General features: G+C 36.3%; 1 long non-coding RNA gene across 1 annotated transcript; it reads left to right on the top strand.

Annotated features, from left to right (window-relative positions):
• Nucleotides 1-1,240: 1,240 nt before the first annotated feature.
• On the top strand, nucleotides 1,241-10,905 carry LOC112945051. Its single transcript, XR_003248934.1, has 3 exons — nucleotides 1,241-1,307; nucleotides 7,623-7,777; nucleotides 10,649-10,905. It is a non-coding gene; the product is annotated as an uncharacterized LOC112945051 (long non-coding RNA).
• Nucleotides 10,906-22,542: the final 11,637 nt, after the last annotated feature.

Raw genomic sequence — 22,542 nt, 5'->3', positions numbered from 1 at the left:
AAAAGTGTTTTTAACAGTGCAGTTGCTTAGTTGTCATTGGCAAAGGTTTTTGAAAGTGAATATGCATTTCCTCACACCTCAGTTTTAGAGCCACAGGATGTAACAGGGATAGATGCTGAAAGATAGATACATATTGATTTCTTAATAATTTTTTTTATTTGAAATCCCATAGAATAAATGTATCCGAAGCACTGATAGCTTTTTTTGAGACATGAAGCAAATGCTGGCTGAATGTTACTAACTCTATGAGACAATGAGACATAAATTATTATACCAGCCCCTCTGGCCACTTAAGATTGAACCCTAATGAACAGAATGTGTACAAATACAGACACAACAAAACAATCCTGTGAAGACTTTACTGTTTAAGAGCACAGACAAAGTATGAAAGGTGTGAATATGAAGGCTATCTCAGCCTGCTTATGTAAGTTAGCTGGAGGGAGGTCTATGTTCTCAGAATAGAAAATACATATTTGTAAATAATGTGTGTTTGCAGTCTAAAACAGAGGTATGTGTCAAGTCTGATCTCTCTTGCCTTCCAGAGAGTCAGTTAACAGGGCCTCAACCTCCACCCACAATAAATTAGAAATGTGTTCTGTTTCTGAGGCCAGACTCATTCAACTTTAAGATTTTCACTTGTGTTTTAAATTCAATTCTGCATACGTATTATTTTGTGAAAAATGGCATCAGTATAAAAGCTAACTCAACCAAAAATGAATAATATATCTTTTCCTCACTCTTTTCACTATGAATCAATGTTTAAATAGTGGAGAAAATAATTTTAGAGCTTTCTGAGATTATTTTTTTTAAAGGTGTACAGTTTTAATTTATCATTTTAAATATGCTGACAGTAAGCATATTTTACAACCTTATAGTGTAATGCATCAGGTTACCTAATATTAATTTACTTTTTATAGGTTATTTAATATAGTATTGATTGCATTAGCATTTGGATTAATGACCTTTTAAATGCTCAAAGACTAAAGCAGTTGTCTAGTAAACAGGGATGACAGTCATGAGGCTGAAATAGTTGGCCAATCAGCTTTTTAAAAATAAATTAAAGATTCTGTAGACCAAAGCAATGTTGAGAATTAGGGCTTTCTAATGAGATCATCAGTTCCAAATCAATACCAACAGGGTACATGCATTTTTGTTTGATGTTCACTATGGACTTGAGAGAATTTCAGTAATCAATCACTGGCATTCTGACTTGCAGTGGCAAAGGGGTCTACCTCAGTGAAATTATAAAACTGCAAAGTGTAACCATGCACTTTTATGAAGACTGGAAATTGGACTGTTTCCAAAAGGTAATAGCTAAGCTTTCGTAATTATGTGTAAAACTCCCTGAAAATCATACAGTGGATTGAATTTGAGGCTGATTCTTTGAAAAAATAAGGGACTACATAATTTGCTTTATCTAAGCCTACACAGGAGGGAAATCTCAGCTGTGTTTTTCTCTGGTGAGCTGAATATAATTTAAGGGAATAAAAAATACAGTCATGATGATGGCAGAGCATTCAGGAGCGAACAAACCCTAACACAGCATTCCCACTCTAGGTATGAATATCTAAGTCCACTTTTGCAATCTTCAGGAGACTTAATGTTGGATTGCTTATCCCTATCTTTAATTGATCATGGCACTTAAAATGCATAATGAATGTCCTGAATGCTTCCTAACTTTGCCAGTGGGGGAGTCCAACTGTGAGCGCTGGATTCGCTGATTTTAAGAGACTAATGGGATTTACAGGCCATCCGCAAAAGAGAAACAGTGAGCAAGCAGGTAAGTGTGACTCTGCCTTACATAATGCAGTTAGTATCATCTGTAGGGTTTTCCTTTCCTTTTCTAGGGCTTTTTTTTTTTTTTTTCCCTTTTCTTTTCTTTTTTCTTTTAATATCGAGACTCATTATTCTTCTGTTCTCTGGTGGGTATACTTAATAGCTTTTTAGTGAAGTTGCAGTCATTATGCAGCAACAGAACTGAAACTGTAATTTGTCCAAAGCACCAAGAATTTGTAGAAAGTTGCTTCCTCATTCTCTAAAGGCCCGTGGATCCCAAGGGGAACGTTGTGTGCAGTACCTTGGTGTGGCAATCTGGCAGCACACCGAGAGGCACAGAGGGCAAAGCAACTTTAAGCCACTTTTCTGCTGTCAGGACTCTGTGGGTGACCCTATGTAGCTTCGACAGCTATAGGGACTTCCTAGCAAATGCACCAAAGACAGAAGGGGCACAGATAAATGCTGTCTTCAGCTGATTAACTGTACCCTTATAAGGTTTCTGCTGTGTTCATGAAATTATGGGAAACAGTGTTTCACTAAAACACCATTAATTTTTAAGTATTGTTTCTAATATGAAATATTTTTATTTTGGCTATTCATTTTTAATGACTAAATAATGCAACTCAGCAGAACTATAGAAAGCAAACTAAGAAAAAATGAAGCTATTAACATCAAATATTTGCATAAAAGCCATAAAACACTGAAGGAAAAACTTTTTAGGTGGCTGCCAGTTCATGCAATGAAGATAAAATGTGCAGAAACTACCATTAAAGCATCAGTTTATCAGAGCAAACTTATGGTGCTACATTTACTACATGTCTCCTTCTGGCAGAAAGTTATTGTTACCTTTAGATAGAGGGGTATAGAGGTTATTACTAATTTATCATTTATCGTATCCCTCTTCCTCAGTCTCACTGTTGAGAACTCAGTGGCTAATCATACCTGATACAGTATAGCATGACTTTCCCAGTAGACGTGCATGATAGCATTCAGTGTGAGCTGGCTGGCCTACTGAAGTTGCTGGAAGCAAATCTCTTTAAAGCTTTGTCTTAGCCAGGAAATCTCTGCCTTCCACACACATTATGTGTGTGTTTGCATATGTGCATATATACATAATACTGAAATAGCTTTTGAAGCTGTTTTGATAAAAGAACATGTTTACCCCTGTCAATGTGCAAATGATGAATTTCTTTTACCAGTGTACTCTAGTAGGAGAGTATTTCAGGTGCCTCAAAAACCTAAATGAATGAAGCAGCACAGAGGGAAGTCAGCTGCAAACTACAAAACTAGGGATTTATTCATAGATGAGTTTTGTATGTCTCAGACAGACCTCTGAGTGAACTCTACAAGTGTCACATTATTTAATGATACTAGTGAAAATTGCCTCAATCTTTCACATGAAATGTACCATGAGAATATATTCATTTCAGGTCCACAGTTCATTACATTCATATTCCTTCAATCTTTGCATTTAACTGATGGAGAAACTTTAGCATAAGGACTTCTGTCTTCCAGTTTGCTTTATATAAAGGGAAATAGTTGGAGGCAAAAAGTTTATGTAAACTGATAAACATAAGAATAAGCATACACACACCTGCAAGCATCATGTGTGTGTTTATGTACATATATAGACACGGAGTGTATGTTTATTGTTTTCATCTATTTAAGGTTCCATGAATAATGGTCAAATTTACATTCTAATCTTAATTTAATTTTTCCCTCACTGACACCAAGTTCTCCCATTGCCTGCAGTAGCACTTGTGGTAACAGTAAAGGCTTGTGAAACACAGACTCCCTCATGGTTCATCTGGGACCCCGTGTGCTAATTAACATTTTATTTTATGGCCGCCCTTTTGTCTGTCCTATGTCTCTGCGCGCCCTTAGTGAAGTGAACAGATGTAGTCACACATCTCTCATGCTTGGCAGAAGATGGATACCACTCTTTAGAAAAGAATGTACTTAGTCAAATCAACATCTGGCTACGTGGCTACATGCCACGTAAGGAGTATTATGGTGTTGTCTAGAGAGATTTCTGAGTTAGTCATTGTGGGACTTTGCTTGCTTTTATGTTGTCCAGGCAACCATTTTTCCTACCTTTTCTTTGATCTTCAGATTCTCTATTTCAGTTTGAAATGTTTAAAGTGTTTCAGCCTCTGGCTGGTGAAGCATTTTTGTTTCAGAAACAGTAATGCAGGTTAATTCCATGGGGGAAAAGTACCAGAAGCTGAAATTTGTCCTATTGCAATAACTAAGTTTTCTGTCTTAGAAAACTCAGCTACTTGAAAAGAGATTCTTAATCTTTTGCCTTTGACATCTCAGGCTTGGATGGGGTAGTTTTCTCTAATGGTAGAACACCAGCATTTCCACATTCATTTCTAAGTGACCTAAGAAGGAGATTCTTATTTCTCATGGTGACTAACTTGCGAGCTTTGTGATTGTGCATGCATATTCTGGAAAAGAACTTGGCCTATTTGTGTGACTAAAGTGCGTCACTCTACCTAAAATTCTTCAGATATATTTTCTGAAGCTTTTGCATTATTATTTCAAAATGTAATTTTGTTTCTTTAATAATGGGACTAATCTATAATGAAGAGTAATCTATACTGAATCTCTACTGAGTCCTGTCAAAGTTCTCTGTTATTTTGTTTGCTGTATACCCACACGTATGCACACGAGCACAGCTCTCCTTTCAGACAGCCTCAGCCACGCAAACTTAATTCATGTCTTAACTTTTTCAAAAAGATGTCTTTTTACCAAAGACTGTTAAATGCAATAAATAAAGAACAAACGGCAGGAAGGGCAACGAAGTTCACGTTTCTCCACAGAACAAGTCTGCCAGGTGCTAATGCAGAGTGAAATACTCATGTGCCGGGGCAGGAGCAGTGTTTGCGCAGCCAGAGGGACAGTCCCTCCCCATGCCCATTAAATGTGCATGAGGTGATAAAGCTGCCAGCACCCGTGCCAGAGCACAGCAGCTGTGACACGGTCTGTCATGCTGGGACCTCAGCACTGGCAAGGGCAGAGAGACCATCTTATTTTGTGTTGGCCTCAGAGCCACTTTCTGAATAGTGGAGTTTTAAATCACAGTCATGCAAAAGAAAGACAATAATGAGATTCCACGTGAGAGCCAGGGCCTCTACCTGCCTATGATGGTTAAATTGCCTTTTCCACGTGCCTTTTGGAAAGAAACTAATTAATACTTTTTTTCTTACATGTCTTCAATCTGATATTAAGAAGCTGAACATTCCCATTGATAACTAAAATTAAATAATCAGTCTCTCATGAAAAAAGGATATGATTAATTAATAAACTTTGAAGAAAATAATTCATTTCCACTTTCAAAAAGCTTATTGGTAGATATTATGAAGGCAAAGAACATGATGATATGTGTACTAAAATACTGTTGAATTCCACTTCCCCATTTATCTCTTCCCTTCACTTTTGTTCTCTTTGTAGTAAATTCCTTAAAGATCATTTAATTTAATTAAAGTTGAAAAAAGTACCTAATTTAAATGGGTAGGCTAGAGATGCCTTCTCATCCGCTTTGCTGAGAAATAACCATATAAACTATTGTCAGGGACTACCTTCTGCTTTCAGAAACGTAGGATCAGCTCCTGCCTCAAAGTGGTCAACCCTGCACTGAGACTTGGCCATAATCAGGGTTTATGCATTGCAACATATATACATATGGGTATGTGCATGCCTTAGATGTATAATTTTTATATATCATTCATACAAAATAGAGCCCTTGCTCACAGTGTAAGTAAACCCAAGGTATTTGACATGTCCTGTTAGGCTTGTTGTCAAACCTAGCAAAAGAAATGGGCCTGTCTAAGGGAAAAAAAAAATATCATTTCCTCCCACACTAGAAATGGTCCCCTTGAATTTAAAATTGATGCAGTAGGCAGTGCTGCAGTATATTTTGTACTAATTCTGTCACTCAATAACATTTAGGCCTGTCAGTTGAGTACCATGTACAAGTGCTAAATATGATGGATTTGTTTTCGAAGGTTTTTAAAAATAAGGAAAGAAAAGGTAAGTGTGCTCTTCAGAGGAAGCTTCCTCTGAATTTTAATGCACTATGCAGTAAATATAGATTTTTGCACTACAAAGTCAAATTTTAAAATTCATTAAGCTGAACAAGGTAAAAAATATTATTTATATTTAAAACATTTTACTATTCAACTTGGGCCTTAGGACTCAGAGAAGGTCTTTATTTTTGGTTGATCTGTTTCCACAAGACATCATTAGATTTAGTGTTCCCCTCTGCTTTTATTGGAGATGTTTCTTAATGCATTTCTAACATTTGAAGCAACAAAATATTTTTGATATAGATTGTTATCTAAATCATGTTGCCACTTCAGGCACTTTTTTAAGGACCAAAAGTCACTGGCTAAGTTGCAAAAAGATACCAGCAGATGTAAAAGATTGCAGTGCATTTGAATGGTTGCTTCTAATATGTTTGAGCAACTTCTGGAATGGCTGTGATGTTCAGTGTATATGCAATTACTTCTGACACTGAAGGGAGAAACTGCCCTTCATGAATTTTAATCCAGTAGCCTTTAGATTTTCATCTGCACCTTTTCTTCTGTTTTGTTAAAGAAATGCAGATATTTGAGAAGCTATTTTTTCACAAAGCATTTTAAAAGAAAGTACTGCTTGAAAAATTTACTGGAAAAATTCAATTTATATTTTAAAAGCAAAAGCAGAACAGTTTAAAAATTACAGTTTGAAAAGGTGTGTGACATAAAAATGTGTCAGTTTTGGTGATAAGATTCAGAAATCCACCATTCAAGTGAAATCATTGTAATAATAATAGTAAAAAATAATAACTCAGATTTTTTCATATTTTATACCTATAACTGAAGTTGTGGAAGGCTGTAAAAGACTTAGAGATGTGGTAAAGATACTGCTCATGAATACTTATGTATATCAGGCAAATAGCGCTTAATATGTTGCTAATAAATATGGTAATAAAAAGTCCCTGACTCCACCACTATTTTACCTACTGACAACAACAACCTGTAAGATTGGATTTTTTTTGGTCACTGCTCAGGTCAAAAGGGTTGCCAAGAAATGCTATAATTACCTGTTAAAGTAAATAGCTTGCAAGAAGAAAAGCTCTGTGATCAGAGATACGTTGTACAAAAGAATATTGGTGTTTAGACAATCAAAATTACTTTTTATGAGAGAGGGAGGAGCACTTTGAGATATGTACTTCGAGGCTATTCAGCTTGTGGAGAGGACATTTTTTATTTATTCTTTATATATATATATTTTTGCATGTTAAAAAAAAATAAAAGCCTTTCATTTTCAGTTAGTGTGAATGTGGTTAATGACTGGTTTAGTAAGCTTACCTTTCTGTTACCTACCAATCATCAGAAAATGTTTTTGCAGGAGGTAGCACTCTGTGTTTCATTTTCTGCTCTTTCCTGCCATGACAATAGTATGGAGGTATTGGTTCCTCTTACCTTTTCCCCTACTTCTTCTTGACAAAGTGGTATATATGTCATTGCTGGAAGTTCATATGGATGCCTCGTAGCTCTTGCTCACTCTAATGCCTCCATCTCTCTTCGGTAGAGAATGCCATAAAGTAGCTTCCAACTCATGTTTAACAAACCTGTCTTCCCCTCTTCTCAGCACATGCTTTAAATGATGTGTTTTGGAAGAGTCTCTGCTATATCTTCCCAGCATACATCGTTATTTCAGCATGTTTCTTCAGTGTGAACACAGATACTGTGAGGCTGACGTGTCATATGTGGGTGTATTTAAAATGCTACCACCATGACCTATTCATCTCAGCATTCATGACAGAAACCTCTTTTTTTTTTTTTTTTTTTCCACAGAAATCCAGGAGTCCTTAGAACTCATCTCAACAAGGAGGAGTAGCATGTTCAGTAAAGGCATCATGATCAGTCTCTTAAGCATAAGCTGTGAAGAATCCCATTGCTTTCTTCCTATTTCTCCCACCCACACACACCTTGCTAGTGCTGTCAGTCAAGTAAGTTAATATAATTTCAAAAAGACTGTTAGATCAGATATTATTTGGTACGTCATTTGAAGTTATACAGGTAAATGTCTTCACATATTTGGTTCATTGTCTGATTTTTTTTTTTTTTTTTTTTTTGTAACAAAGAGGAAGTTAAATACTGTAAGGTTTATTTAGCAATCTATAATAAGGTTAGCAGACATAATCTTTTTTTGCAGGTACTAATAACCATGTTTTCTTGCCCAGATTCAGGAATAAGCTTTTTACTCTAGGCATTTTTCTAAGTCCCACTGGTTTCAAAATCATGGGAATTAAGCAGGTGCTTAAAGTTAATGAGGTACTTAATTGCTTTGTAGAACCAAGATGGACTGTTGCATTGCAAATGCAATGAGAAATTTTCATTGTTTTTTCTCTCTGAGTGATGAGATTTCCAAGATCAAGATCTAAGTTGCAGGCCATCGTTTTACTGTTTGTGTTTAATTTGATGGTCAGAATTGCAATGTCCTGTAGTGTGCTCAGCTATACCGTCATTAAGACCATTTAAGCTTGACCGATGGATTTTATGAATTTTCTAAACTGTATGTTGAAACTGTGGAGGGCTGAGCAAAGCCCAAGCATTTTATGCCACCACGTTTTCAGCAGAATGCAATCAATGCCAAATCATACAGACCAAACGGATTGACAGCTTGGAGGAAAGTGGATCATCACAACAGACTTTCTTCCTGACAGGAGAGGTTTATCATCTTGGGCAAGTGGAGCAGGGAGAAAGAACACTGATGGCTATAAACATTAGTCATGAATATATTTTTATTTCAAGGAGGTAACTTTATAACAAAAGATGACTATACGTCTCAAAATGTTAAGCCAGATTTTCTCTGTGCTGCACTGATGAAAGCCCTGCCGCATGCCGCATGTGCTGATTGACCCTTGTCATTCTGTGCGGGAGGATTTGAGCAACCTTACAGCTATTTCAGTAGAGCTGGTAGCATCTGATAGGAAACAGAAAGAGCTGCTTTTTTTTTCTTGGTCAGAAAAACAAAGTGGATGTGGTCGTGGTTGATCTCCGTATAAACAGTAAAGCACTGAGAAGTAGCACAAGATTCACCTTCAAACATTAATATTATATTTATACACTAAATCTTACCCTAGTGGAAGGCATTTACCGTACACATATGCTCTTTAATTAGATTGTCCAACATCTGTTAGATTTTCCTCATCCTTAAAGCACAGAAAAAATTACTTCAGCATGCTAGTGCTTGTTATGGCAACAAAGAATCCACTTGAAGAGGAAAGGCAATTTTTACATTTATGTCTCAGAGTAACTTTAAACTGTTCATGGTATTTCTATTTAGAATAATTCCAGAGGTGTGTCTATTTATCTCCTGCATTAAAATTCAAGAAAAAGGTTTAGCTTTTGGCTTGCCTTCAGGGCAAAGCTGTGCAGCAGACATGTTTCTCTGAGATAATTTGTTTTCTAATTGCCATTCGTTTGCTGAAATACAATTAAAGTTATTGCTCTAATATTAACATCAACATCTTGATTGCCTTATCAGAATATGAATATGTATTTTTCTTACTCCGCTTAGAGACATCTTTCACTAACTTTCTGTGAACATGTAGCACTTAATTAAAGAGAATTTTTAATTCAGCTGTAGCAGCAGCACTTTTCCAGCAACTCTTAGCGGTTTGTTGGAAGGTCACACCTTGCTTTGGTGTCCAAGCCGGCATCACAGGCTGTCATTCCACCAGTGCAATGTTAATCTAGACTACCTGTCCTTTGAAACAGCCTCTACAAATAATTTGAGCTGTGTGCAATTGCCAAAATTCAATTTGGAGGTGGATAAATTTTAGTCAAGTACCATTTTCATTAAGAACTGTGTGAAAGCACTGACTAGCCGGGTTAGATCTAAAGTACCTCAATGGAAAAGGGCATTCAGCAGGCTGTGAGTCAGGCCACAAGATCAGAACAAGATTATAACTATACTCAAAAGCAATAAGCATTACTGCATGCAGTATTTTTTTTTTTTTTGTTACTCTTTTTGTTGCATTTTAGATAATTATTTAATATAGACAAAAAAAGAGGACAGTGTTTTTTAAAATGTCTTTGTAAACGTCTGCTTTCTCTGCAACACTCTTTTACAGAGCTTTTGAATGAAGAGGATTCTTTCAGTCAGTAAAAGCAGGAGAATGTTACTTACAAAATAGTTACATAAATGAACAGGCCGCTTGGGATGGCAGAAAACCAGAGATAGAGTAAAGCAGCAGTTGTATTCAGGGATGAAATTGTTCTTTATACTATGAGAGGTCCTTTTAAAACCTTTTTCTCATTTAGTGATTTCCATTTTATGATACTGTATCTATTTCCCATACCTCATTAGTTTCTGAGCACATATGAATATCCCACTGAGTTGCATAGAAAATTATTTTTTTTGAGTGTGATATAAAATGCAAAATTGAATCCTAGTTTTGAAAAATAGTAATGAAATTGAAATCTATGCTCTAGTGAGTTGTTCGGTTGAATGAATTCACTCTATAATATGGAGCAAAAATTAACTTGTAATCTATATAATTTGGGGATAATCATTCCATTTTATAAAACTCTGTATTTTTCAACAGCAGAATAGCGGAATTCAGTTTGTAGGCATCAAGTGTGTGTTTGTTTACTCTGAAGATAAGCATTTTTGCATCTTAATAAAGATGTGAAATGGTGAGATATTCACGTTCTAGTCCTGTTTCAGTGCAAGTAAAATTCATGGATGTCCTGCATTACCTCATTTGTATGATGATGAAGGGGTATCTGACTTCTTATCCCTGAGCATTTGGATTTTCTTCTGTCTTCAGGCAGATTGCTGCTGATAGATAAATTGTCCTTCTCCTTGACAGGAGGAGAGCTGCCATAAATGACCTTAGCTAGCCAATATCTGGAGTGTCATTCATGTCAGAGCTGAAGATAATTGTATGGTTGTGAATGGACAACACTTCACAACTACAAATGTAAGAAAGCCTACAAAGGACATGTTTGAGCAAAGAAAGAATAAAGAAGGAGATTGTTGAAATTCATTGTATTAAATGAGTTTGTGAAGGATCATTAGTTAACTTGGACTAGCTATTTGTTTTTCCACTTGTAGTGTTTTGAGTTTTACATTTTTTTTATAGCTTCTTTTCTTACAGCTTAAAGCAGATTCATTGTTCAGATTAGTGTGTCTGGAAAATTTCTGTCTGATGGTTAAGCCTACTTCCTGCACTAGCACACCTTTATACAGTGTTTTATTCCATGGAAATGGGTCATCACAATTAATACAAGTTTAGTAACTGTATCAGAGGCTGCAGCTGGCATGGAGAAATCAACCTAGGGATGGCAGCATCAGGCTTAAAAGATGTACTTCTAGCCCATGCTTTAATGTTTTTGGACATTGGATTTTTAATTTTTCAAATTTGAGGTCAATAATATTAGTCTGTTATAACACATTTATGCTATGCTTTTGTAAACACTCCCAGGAATACTCTGCTGTGATGAAACTCATAGGAGAACTGCATTGCTGTATTTAGTGCAGGTATTGTGGAAGGTTATTACATGAGTCCTGCTATGATAAAATGTATAATACTTATTTAGTACTTTAAACAGAAGCAACTACAAGCCTTGAAGAATAGACATGCTCTTTCATGCTTCAAAAAATGGTGTTTCCTGTTGCTTTGCTGTCTCATGTTAGGAATTGCCAAAAGAGGCTTTTTAGTGCATAGATGCTGCAAAAAAATCAACTTGCCTCATTGATTTCAATGAGCACTTCCAAGGTCAAATGTTATTCAGCTGTAAAATTATCTATTATTATTATTATTTTTTTTTACTAAGGGAAACCATCTGAGTATTGAAGGACAAGATAATAGTCCATTTACAGAATATAAAAGATATAAAAGAATGCATTTTGTTTGTTCAACACATCATAATAACAAGGATGTTATTTCTCAACTTTTATTTCTACCATTTACAAACCTTAGGATCATGACCAGTTGTGAGCAACAATATGGCTAGAAAGGGAGGACTATACAAACATAGCTCTAGATATATACAAATATATACAGAATAATTAGAGCTGGGTAAAGCTTAAGGTTTCATGATAGTTGACTGAAAAAAGAGAGAAAACCAACCCACAAACCAAAAAAAAAAAAAGCCCTTAAAGACGTGTATCCAAAGGATATTTTGAATGTTGTTTTTCAGAGGCCATTGGATATGAATGTGATGGAGAAAGTAAGTTAAAACTTCAGTTTTGATTCTATGTAGATAACCTGATGTTTTCCACCAAGGCTCACATTCTCAGGGAAGCCTGAGGTGTTACATATTTTATTTTTAAAACTATTTTTCGTCTTTGGTGTTTTCTTGCAAGGTAAAAAGAACAGAAAATTATATTTTCTGAAATCTTTCTGGAAAAAAAAAAAGCCTTTTTTTCTTTTGATTATTAGTTTTATACTTGTATTAGAGCTTTATGTGTCTAAGAATTTTTAATCAGTCCTACAAATAACGCTAGAATCCTCCGTGTGTATCAGTTCAGGCAGTAACACCTTAGGCAGAACATGTTACCTCTTAAAGTTAAGCGCACATAGCCCGTAAGGATGTTATGTTAACAGGTAAGAATAGAGTAAGTTAAGACATTTTCCTACCTCTTAGCTGGGAGCCATAATAACACTGCTCAGTTCAGAGAGTGAGACTGAGAACAAAACCCTGCAAGGCAGATCAGCATGGGGTGGAGAAAGCCAAACTCTTCCAGTGTTCAGTTGTTCTGCACTCACCACTTTTCCCAAAGTTGATATCTCTCCAGGTTCCCAGACAAAAATCCTCTCCAGGTTCCCAGACACTTGCCTTCTCTCCTGAAGGGGCACTTGTCTTCCTTCGATCTCTCTCATTAAAGCCTAATCTTCACTGGAAAATTATGTCAATTTACATTATCACCTTGAGAAGTCTGGTTAAATTTGAGGAGTCCTGACTCTGCAGTTAGTACAGTCAGGGTCTGAGCGAGCCCAGCTAATAGCACAAATTGCTTCTGCCTCCCCTGAGTACAAAGTCGTGGTCAACATCAGGTAATTTAACTTAATATCTCAGAAACAGCTTCTAACAATGTCATTTCCTAGTGAAAACTAATTTACTGGTTTACCTCAAATATGAACACTTACCTTTCCATTGTTTGTTTCATTTAGCTGGTTATCAGATTATTTGGCACAGAAATTTGATAACAGTTATTAAGATTCTGTGTGCACATTGTAATCTTCTGCTTGGTGGTAAAGCATTGAGATAACCATTTTAATGTGGGCAATTACTGGCTCACCTGGCAATTGTAAAAATATTTCCAAATAAATTGTAACATATTCCCTACTATTACATTGGTATTTCCCATGGGACTGTGCAGATAACACAGATGTGTCAGGATAACTGGCATTCTTTTATAATGTACTAAAATAAATTGTGTTTTTATAGGATGGCCTTAATGTACAGTAACACAAAACTCTTCAGAGAGACATCAACAATAAACTAAATTTAAAAGGAAAAGATGAGTTGCAAAGAGGTTGTTAAGTTTTCAGGGAATGATAAGGTGTGTGACTGAAATAACAATGTGACTTAGGACAAATGAAAGAGTAACTGATGATTATAGTGTCTTAACTAAACTGAATGATTTTCTTGCCCTTATTTCTGTGATTAAGATTACATCTATTAGCATGTAATTTGTCAGCCTGGACAAACCTAATAAAACTTATATCTTTGTATTACAGTTTAGTGTGATGTGGAGAATGGATTGTATCATTTATCTAGCTTTTTCTTGACAACAGCCTAACATTTATTACAGTGGTGTGTGCTTCAATATTCCAGCTGATATTAAAATTATGATTTCTGCAATTTTATCATAATTGTTCTCAAGTCTTCCTCTGAGAAGTTAAGAGCAAAACCCAGTTGAAGCAGAAGTAAGGTAGGGAGAGAGATCTTTTACTACCTTATCTGATTTACTAACAATAATAAACTGCCACTTTTTTTCTGTGACTTCAGTTTTCTTATATTCCTTAACCAGCAGGGCTCCAACAGAGTACCGCTGCAATTAGTAGTACACCAGGACAGATACACAGATAGATAAACAGGCAGTGTTTGCAATCCTGTTCTCAGTATTTCCCTAATGGGTACTTTTAATCAGTTGTATATTTTTGTCAGTGTGTTGGCTGAATGTCGTTACAACTACTCTCTGAAAATTGGAATTTTAAAATAACATGATCTAATATCTATGCTCACTGTTGCTGTAAAAAAAAAAAAAAAAAAAAAAGAGCATCGTTACTCTGTCCCTACCTCATTTGAGTGCTTTTATGCATAGAAAATCTCTGCTAATTAAAAAGAAAAGTTATTTACAGAATTGTGCAGTAATGAAGAGCTTAAGAAGGCTTTTAATATAGTTCTGTTATCTACTGTATTATGTGCAATGTGTCACCTTAACTAGAGGAAAACGTTCTCATACAGATAGTTTGTGTACTGGAAAGCAAACCAGTAATTTTACTCAGACTGCTATCTCAAAAGAAGAATATCTAATTATAGTTTAAACAAAGGCAGTATTTCATAGGTCTGAGCAAAAACTTCAAAATTCTGTTTGTTTAATCACATATTTTTGTTCCTTGCTTCCAGTAGAGCTTTGGAGTTCCCCATTTGTCTACCTATCCTGTGCCATTACCAGGAGCTGCTTTGATCATCCATACCATTTTTTCAATTCAAGTAGAACTGGATTATCACGTTTCGGAATAAAAACAGGTGTGCTGCTCCCACGCAGGTAGTACTGACTTTCACAGCAAATTTAAAGGAGAGACAATATAGGAGAGACAAAATGGGAAATCCATCTCAAAACTCAGTAGAGCCTTTTTTAAGGCTAAAATGAACATAGAGAAGATCATATTATCCACACCCACTTGTGGATGGTGGTTTGAGCACCAGCAGAACAGGATGGACGCAGGTGCTGGAAGTTCTTGACTCCTTACCTCTCACTCTGTCAGGTGGCAGCTTTGATCTAAAGCATGTGCTGGGGTGCATTGCCTCAAAGAGCTACTCCAGACCTTGTGCTCTCGGGATGGTTCCTCCTCTGTCCTGTGCTGTGCTGCTTCTGCAGAGCTTGGTAGGGAACAGATCAGCCAAAATTTGCCTTCAGTTTCTTTGCAGTCAGCCACTTGCTTTGGCTTTCTGCATTTTTGGATTACTCCTTTTTTTTTTTTTTCCTTTTTTTTTTTTTTCTTTCTTTTTTTTTTTTTTTCTTTCTTTTTTTTTTTTTTTCTTTCTTTTTTTTTTTTTTTCCTGGAAGGGGAAAGGAGGAGTGAATAAGGAATGTAAGTAGCTCAGGCTTTTAGATGAAGAGCTGTGCTCCATAACTTTCAGTTAATATATTTACTATTCTTATTTGAAGAAAAGAATGTTTTCACAGTTAAATCAATATGCCAGTAAGATCAGAGTGTAGCAAGGACTGTAATGGCTGTGAAGATTTGGAAGTAGTTTTAATGAACACTCAGCAGGCAAGAAAATATGCTTTTATGTTCTCTCAAAACAAAAATATACAAGCTGAGGACAAAAAAGGCAGGCTGTAGCCAACCTTATTAAATGAGAAGTGGCTATGAAATGATTTATTTCATCTAAACTAAATAAGGCCAATTATTGGCTCTCCATATAAAATAAAAGAGAAATTCTCTGTGTGTTTATGAAACAAGGACCTGTTTTGATAAAGAGTTATATAAAGCCAGATTACTATTAAGTAATGCTTAAGAAAAACAGAAGGATTTTTTCCTCATAGATGAATTACAAAGCTTATCTTAAGGTCAGTTATTCTGCTTTATTTAAATTTTGTTATACTAATTTCTACATAATATAAAGCATAACATTAGAATACTGTAGATATTATATTTATTCATATTTAACCTCAAAGTAAGACATTAGTGTCTTTACTTGCAAACACTTTCTGCGACTTGACTCATGAGTCAGGTCTTTTAGTTCTGCCGCTTGGGGCTGAGCACATTGGTTGTGCTCTCAGCTCTGTGAAGAGTGCAAATAAAAAGAGGGATTAAAAAAAAATAGAAAATCTACATAGCACTTCTGAAATCTTTTTCCTCTTGAAATCTGTTTTCTCTTTCTACTCTTCTTTCGCTGGCCTCTCTGAAGACCTAACTGCCTCGCAGGCTCTTATGTCAGGCATGGATGTATACATAATGTGCCTTCTTGTGCGAAACTTTTTTGTGAAGCCCCAGGTGGTTTAAATGATTAAGTTGGCCTGGAGCCCAGAAGGAAGCGCGAGGGGCTACACGGTGGAAGGGAGTCTGTGGACAGGTGGCTGCAGAAAGGGAGCCCAGGGGTGGCTGAGCGAGAGAGAGGATTATCCAGCATCTCGGAGAGGATTCCAGCCCTGTGATTTGAAAGGCCATTTCAAGTCCCTGTTCTGCTGTACGCCGCGTGTGAACCTAGACAAATCACTTTGTCCCTCTGTGCTTCAGTTCTCTGCCTGTAAAACGGATATAATAGTGTTTACCTACCCCTGGGGTTGCTGTGAGGACAGCTTCATTAAAAGGTGAGAGCAACTTGGATGCTGTTAGAGTAGATGCACAAAAGAAGAATAGCACAAAGCTGGGGGGCACCTCTGGACCACAGGAAACACACATTTTAGGTTTAATTTTCTTTCTTTAAGCAAAAAAAAAAAAGAGTAGTTTGGACAAAAATAAACACATGAATAGGGAAAAAGAAATCCCAAATTACATTTAGAAAATTTATTTCTAGAATAGTTTGCAAAATGTAGAAGAGTAGTAGGACATCTCTTTCCTGAGATGTTGGAGTCTACCTTCAGAATCAAATCTACCTTTCAGTATCTTCCAAAACTTTATCCCTTTCTGATGGTTACAGAAGTCAGAACAAAACTGCATAGTTGTCATGCAGGAAAAGCATACTCTCTAACATAAAACTTGTATGCAGGGTAGTTATAAAGCAAATAATAATGAACTTGCGATGCTCAGAGGCTCCTAATGAAGTGTTTATTTATTTATGTTAGCAATAGCCTTTCTGTACCTCAGTTTATCATAGAAAGATTTTGAAGTACTGCTATTTTAAATGGCAGAGATTGAACCTAAGCGTTTAACTGTGGAGTAATGTTCATTGCTTTCAGTGTTACTGCCTGTAAGCAATGGGACACCATGAGTTACTGCTTTTGGTCTGTTATAAACACATTAACTAATCTAAACTTCTCACTAAGACTTATTTTATTTACAGTGATCTTTATATCAGATTATCACTTCCTAAAGCATGACTATCTATGAGACTGTGGTTGCTTGCAGCAGTCTGACTGCTAACTTCTTATGTGTAATATTAATTGTATGGAAAAATTACTGCTCCATTTCTGAAGCTGGACCCAGCATCCCTTGAAGAGCAAAAAGGAAGCATGCCCCTCTCTTCCTCTCCATCATCAGAGGTTACTGGGCTAGGAGAGTGGATTTATTTATATTTTTGGTGGGAGAAAAACAGAATCTGAAATTTTTAGGGATGCATTCCCTGGTCAAATCCTATAAAAATGTATGCAAAGGATAAATTATAAATTCAATGAAATCCAAACTTCATATACTCCAAAATCCTGCTTAGTTAAAATCTAGGAACCTTTAAGCATTTTAAATGTTGAGCAGGCTGGGTAGCTGATGCACACTGTTAGTGTGGGTTTGTTTGTTTGTTTTTTAATTAGTCTAGGAAAAAAAAATCTCTCTCCTCCTTTAGTAGCTTTTGACTCTCTCATCTTCCAGCCTTGAGTTGCCCTTAGGAGAAGTTCTTTCAGTTCCTCTTACTGAAGCTGCTCCATGTTATGTCCTTGATCTGCCGGTAAGGAGTAGGATTCCAGTTTTCACTGCCTTATACAAAGGCAAGAACTGAACCCTTTCAATCCTGCTTTCTTATAAGCACAGTAAAAATCCGGAAACATTTCCACAAGGTTAATTTTAATACAGACATAAGACCAGAGAAGCTCTCAAACACTGCTCCTTATGCCAGAAGAAAGGATGTAGTTTGAAAATATGTCATGTTCTAGGAAGCATCCCTGTGCTTCTTATATCCCTGTGTCAAGATATGCAACCCAATCTAAATATATGGAGTGCTACTGATATCAGCTGTAACTGCTTTATACCTCCTGAGTGCACAGAGCTTGGTGACAGGATAAAAAGATTTATTTATTTATAATGGCAAAAGAAAGAATTGCAGCGTTTTGGAAGCTGCAGACTGTTCCTTCAGCAAAAGATTGGACGCTCTATTTAATTGGTTGTGCTTCACTAGAAAAAAAATGTACACTCATTAAAACATCAAAATCCTGAGTTCCAGTTTTTTTTTTTTTTTTCAATTGCAGCATGTGTAGAATATGGGACTCAATCATATTTTATCCTGATTATGCTTTTTTAACCACCATTTATAATTTGCAGACAATCTGTGGGGGACAGGGAAGCTCTGAGTATTATTGATTTACACTGTTGAGATCAATGTTATAAGCATATTCGCATTTATAAAATAGATGAAATGGCTTTATTCTTCTCCCCGAAGCCCTAAATCAATGTGAAGCTTGTTTTCTTCATTGCTTCTTTCTTGCTTTTTATTACAGAAGTTGAAAAACTCGAAATAAAATATTAAAATATGTATATTGCCTAGCCTGCTGCTGCCCAAGCTGTACTTCGAGTGAAGAACGCCAAACAGGTATTTAATTTCAGCAATGTATTTATAATTATGTCCTCTGTAGGACAATATCCTACAGAGTGTGATATGATAAATCAGAAAACATCACAAAGACTGCAGTGGGGAAGGAGCTTTATTTAGAGAAGCAAAGGTTTCCTTTCGTTTCCAAAGCAGCCTGTGCTGCAGTGGATTATCTGTCAGGTGCAAGAGTTTCCTGTGGCAGGGCTGGTACCCAGCCGGGTGTCCTGACCCTGAAGAGTGTATCTGTAGCAGGGACACAGGCCAAGGACACTGCCTGCTCATAAGCACATAGAGCCCTTTCGCCATGAATACTTCCTTTTCAAAATATATTAGTGTTTTAACTTATAGGGAACTCTTAAGGCTACTTTTCATGCTTAAAAAACTAACACATAGAATGTAGTGGGATGGTTTATCTTCCCGGATCTTTGGTAGTTCTTCACTCACCTTGTCATTTTCCATTTCCCTCTGCTTATCATGCAGAACTCAGCAATGAATACCAGATGCTCAAATTATTCTTTCTAATGCTGGGTTAATTTGTACTTGTCTTGTTGAACTCTGTTGTATTTCGTGACGTGCCTTTATTGAGCTTTGTGCAGTCCCCTTTTCTGGAGCTCTGTCTTCTTGAGTCATACAACATATAGAGCTGTATGGTCTTTGTGCTTTCTCTCTCTTCATTGTCTATCTCCTTTGCCATTTCTTTCGTATTATGGCAGCTTGGGAGCTCTGCTATGCTTAAAAAATGTTGCATTATATTGCACTTACAAAGATTGTCTATAAAAGAATGAATTTCACTCATACAATGTGGATATTGGGCTCCTTGTAATTATATCCTAAAGCAGTTTCTGTGATCTGTGCCTCTCTGATAGAGTTACCTGACCCACCGTCATTTTATTTGGAATTCTGCGATGGCTCTCAGCTCACCTTAAAGCTGTGTCAGTCTTCAGATACTTTTATTTCTTGATCCTATTTATATTAAACTGATTCCCTTTGATACCTATCTGGCATTTTTTTTTATATAGCTCTTGTTTTCTTTTGGTGTCATTCCCTGAGGGAAAAAAATGTTTTAAGTTCTGTATCTGTATTTATCACTTTTATACCCACTATAAAATATATACTCCTTTCAGCCCCTACAAACCTTTCTTCTTTTTGTATGCATAATATAAAAATAATCTCATGTACAGTTTCACCGTATCCCTTCTACTGTTACAAGCTTTTTGCTTTTACTCATTTACTCTTGTGTATCTTTTGTGTGTGTGTGTGTGTGTGTGTGTTTTTCTTCCTTAACCTTTGATTACTTTTTGCAGTTAGACTATTTTATCACTGTATTTGCTCCTGGACGTTAAGCTATGTACTACCCTCCTGAGCATGCATCACTGTCTGGAACAATTTTCATTCTTCTTCAAAATCTCCTTCCTCCTTTTCTTTTCCCCATTTTATTTTACCTGACAGTTCCATGACTTTCTAAAGCACAAGTTCCATGTCCTCAATTAGATGCCTTCCACTTTTAAGACAGAAAACCAGAAATGAAGTAGTGAGACTATTGTTGAACTTGAAGTCTGGTTGTCTGCTGAATTTAGTGTTTCTTCTTTTAGTGTTTCTTCTGTCTTATATAGTTTGTTTGCAAATTCAACTTCTATTCCACTGCTGTACTTGAGTGATTAGTTCCTCTTGAGAACTTAGATCAAATATGCTGAAAACTGTCTTTTTGAAAGGAACTTTGCATCAGATCCAATTTTGGCTGAATTGCAATAATTTAATGAAATTTCTTAAGACCCATTAAAAAAGAAATACTGCAAAAATTTAGCTCAGTATCTTGAAAATTCCTTGTTACTAATGTAAACATCAGAATTCATCTATTGTGCATGTATTCAGTGCATAGTTAAATATCCAGTCATATGTGTGTTTGAAGGCATTTGCTAGCTCCTCATGGTTTGCTTCTGATATCTTCTGTCTAAATCTTTCAAATTAGACTGGATTTCATATGCCTTAGCTAAGAAATGTTTTATTGACTGTGACTGCTGAATTTTGCCCTAAGGTCTTTGATCAATGTGGATAAGAAAATTGGGAAGAATTCTGTTGGAATTAATCATTAACAAATGGTAGATTTGTATTCGCATTAGCAGAGAGTCTTTGATAGCAATTCAACTATCTGGAAGTTAGAATTTTCTATCAAGAATTTCTAACTAAGCACTGTATTTTTGCATTTGGTAAGGAGGTGACTGATGTCTCCTACTATGTTGTTGTTCTAGAGTGTTTCTGCTACTACTTTCAAAATAAGCAGAGTATAAGCAACATCTGAGAGTCTTACAAAATAATTAAAGGAGGATGTATATATCAGCATGTTCCCCATGTTGAAAATTCTGAAAGAAAACTTGCTTATTTTAAAAATTCTTTGTGGGGAAAAATATATACACTAATGTATATAAAATCTATATAAACTGCTGTGTGAGAGGGGGAAATGATAGCAAATCTCAGTTTCTCAGTCGTTCTGATTAAAAGCCGTCTGTGAAGCCATAATCTAGAAGATAATTACCATTAAGAATGAAGGTTTCTTGAAAGTGAAACCACATTAAGATGCTTTTAATGAATTAAAATACTATACAACTACCACCTCTGTTTTGTATGTAGGTGAGCTGATGTCCTATTTAAGAGACTAAAATACACATTCATTTCAGCAGTCTCCGATTATAATTAATACATTTTTTTTTACAGCATAATAATCCTACAGCTTCTGATGGTTTATCTTCCTAGATTTTTGTCATTTTATTTTCTTCCTCACCTTGTCATTTTCCATTTTTCCCTGCTTCGAGCATGCAACTGCTAGAAACAATAGGGCACCCTTTTCTGTGTTAATTATTCTCATACCATATAACTGCTGTTACTTTTCAATAGGTAGCAGCATATGATCACAGGCACAAGAATTTAAGTTTAAAAAGTCAACATGGCCAAGACAGGACAGTCTGTTAATAGTTACATCCTGCATTTAGTATAGGAAAAAAATATCTTATTTCTTAGATTATATACTTTGTAGTAATCTCTTTGGGAAAATGAACATTTTAGAGGATGGTAATTACTACTGCCTTCAGAAAACCTATACCATTATCCCACATCTTGTAGAAGACCATAAAATACCGTAATTGGTGTTTTATTGATATTGGCAGTGGGCATAAAATGAGCTGTTGCCAGAGGAAATTTCTTGTTCAGATGACCACCGACTTAAAGATGAATTATGGCAGGATCCACCTTGTATATACTGGCTTGAGCCTATGTTTAAAGTCTGTGTGAAGGCCCTCACTTGGACCAGTATTGGACTGATGCCTCTAGCTTTTGATCAGGTCAAGCTCAAATTTAGCCAAAGACTTTTTTGTTTTCTGTTCCTTAGGCTCCCATAACCTTGCACTGTTGCAAGCCACTGTCAAGTTTAGATGGTATCTGAATCATCATGAGGTAGGAAGGGAAACTGAAAGAAAAAAAAACGGCCCCTTGGCGTGTAGAGAAGGTTGTGCAAAGCTGGAGCGTTTGTTTGGCTCAGGGTTGGTACCAGAGAGAAACAGAGGCCCTGCTGCTGAAGTCACCTCACCTCGTATGCGTGAGGTATCTGATCGTTTCACGTTGACCCACGAAAACAAAACAAATGTGCAGAAAACCCCATCTTGCCCAAAGCTAAAAACAGATTTAAAACAGAACTGCCATTTCTTGTAGGATAGCAAATATCCAAATATAGTTCACAGAGCAACCCACCTTGCCATTTATTCACATTATCAGAGGGGAGAAAGTGGCAAGGACAAATAGATGGGCCTTGGGGAGACCCGCTCCATGTAGGTTTGTAGCACCAGTAACGTACATTGTTTTCACCTTGCTCCTCTCCTGTCATCTGTCCTGTGTGCCTTCTCACCGCTATCAGCATGTTATTCTCCCGCCTGCCTTCCAGCCCTCTGATTCATTGAGTGTTCCTTACCCTTTGATGTCAGCGTCCCTCTTTGCTATGGAGTTACTTTTATCACACCCTTTATCCTAATCAGCTCTTCCATTTTTCACAGTCCTTTCTCACATCCTCTCAATT

The sequence above is a fragment of the Nothoprocta perdicaria genome, unplaced genomic scaffold, assembly GCF_003342845.1.
Source record: "Nothoprocta perdicaria isolate Ctin4 unplaced genomic scaffold, notPer1 scaffold_18, whole genome shotgun sequence".
In the NCBI taxonomy this organism is placed as follows: Eukaryota; Metazoa; Chordata; class Aves; order Tinamiformes; family Tinamidae; genus Nothoprocta; species Nothoprocta perdicaria.
The sequence above is the reverse complement of the archived record's forward strand: the minus strand, read 5'-3'. Positions and strand labels throughout refer to the sequence as shown.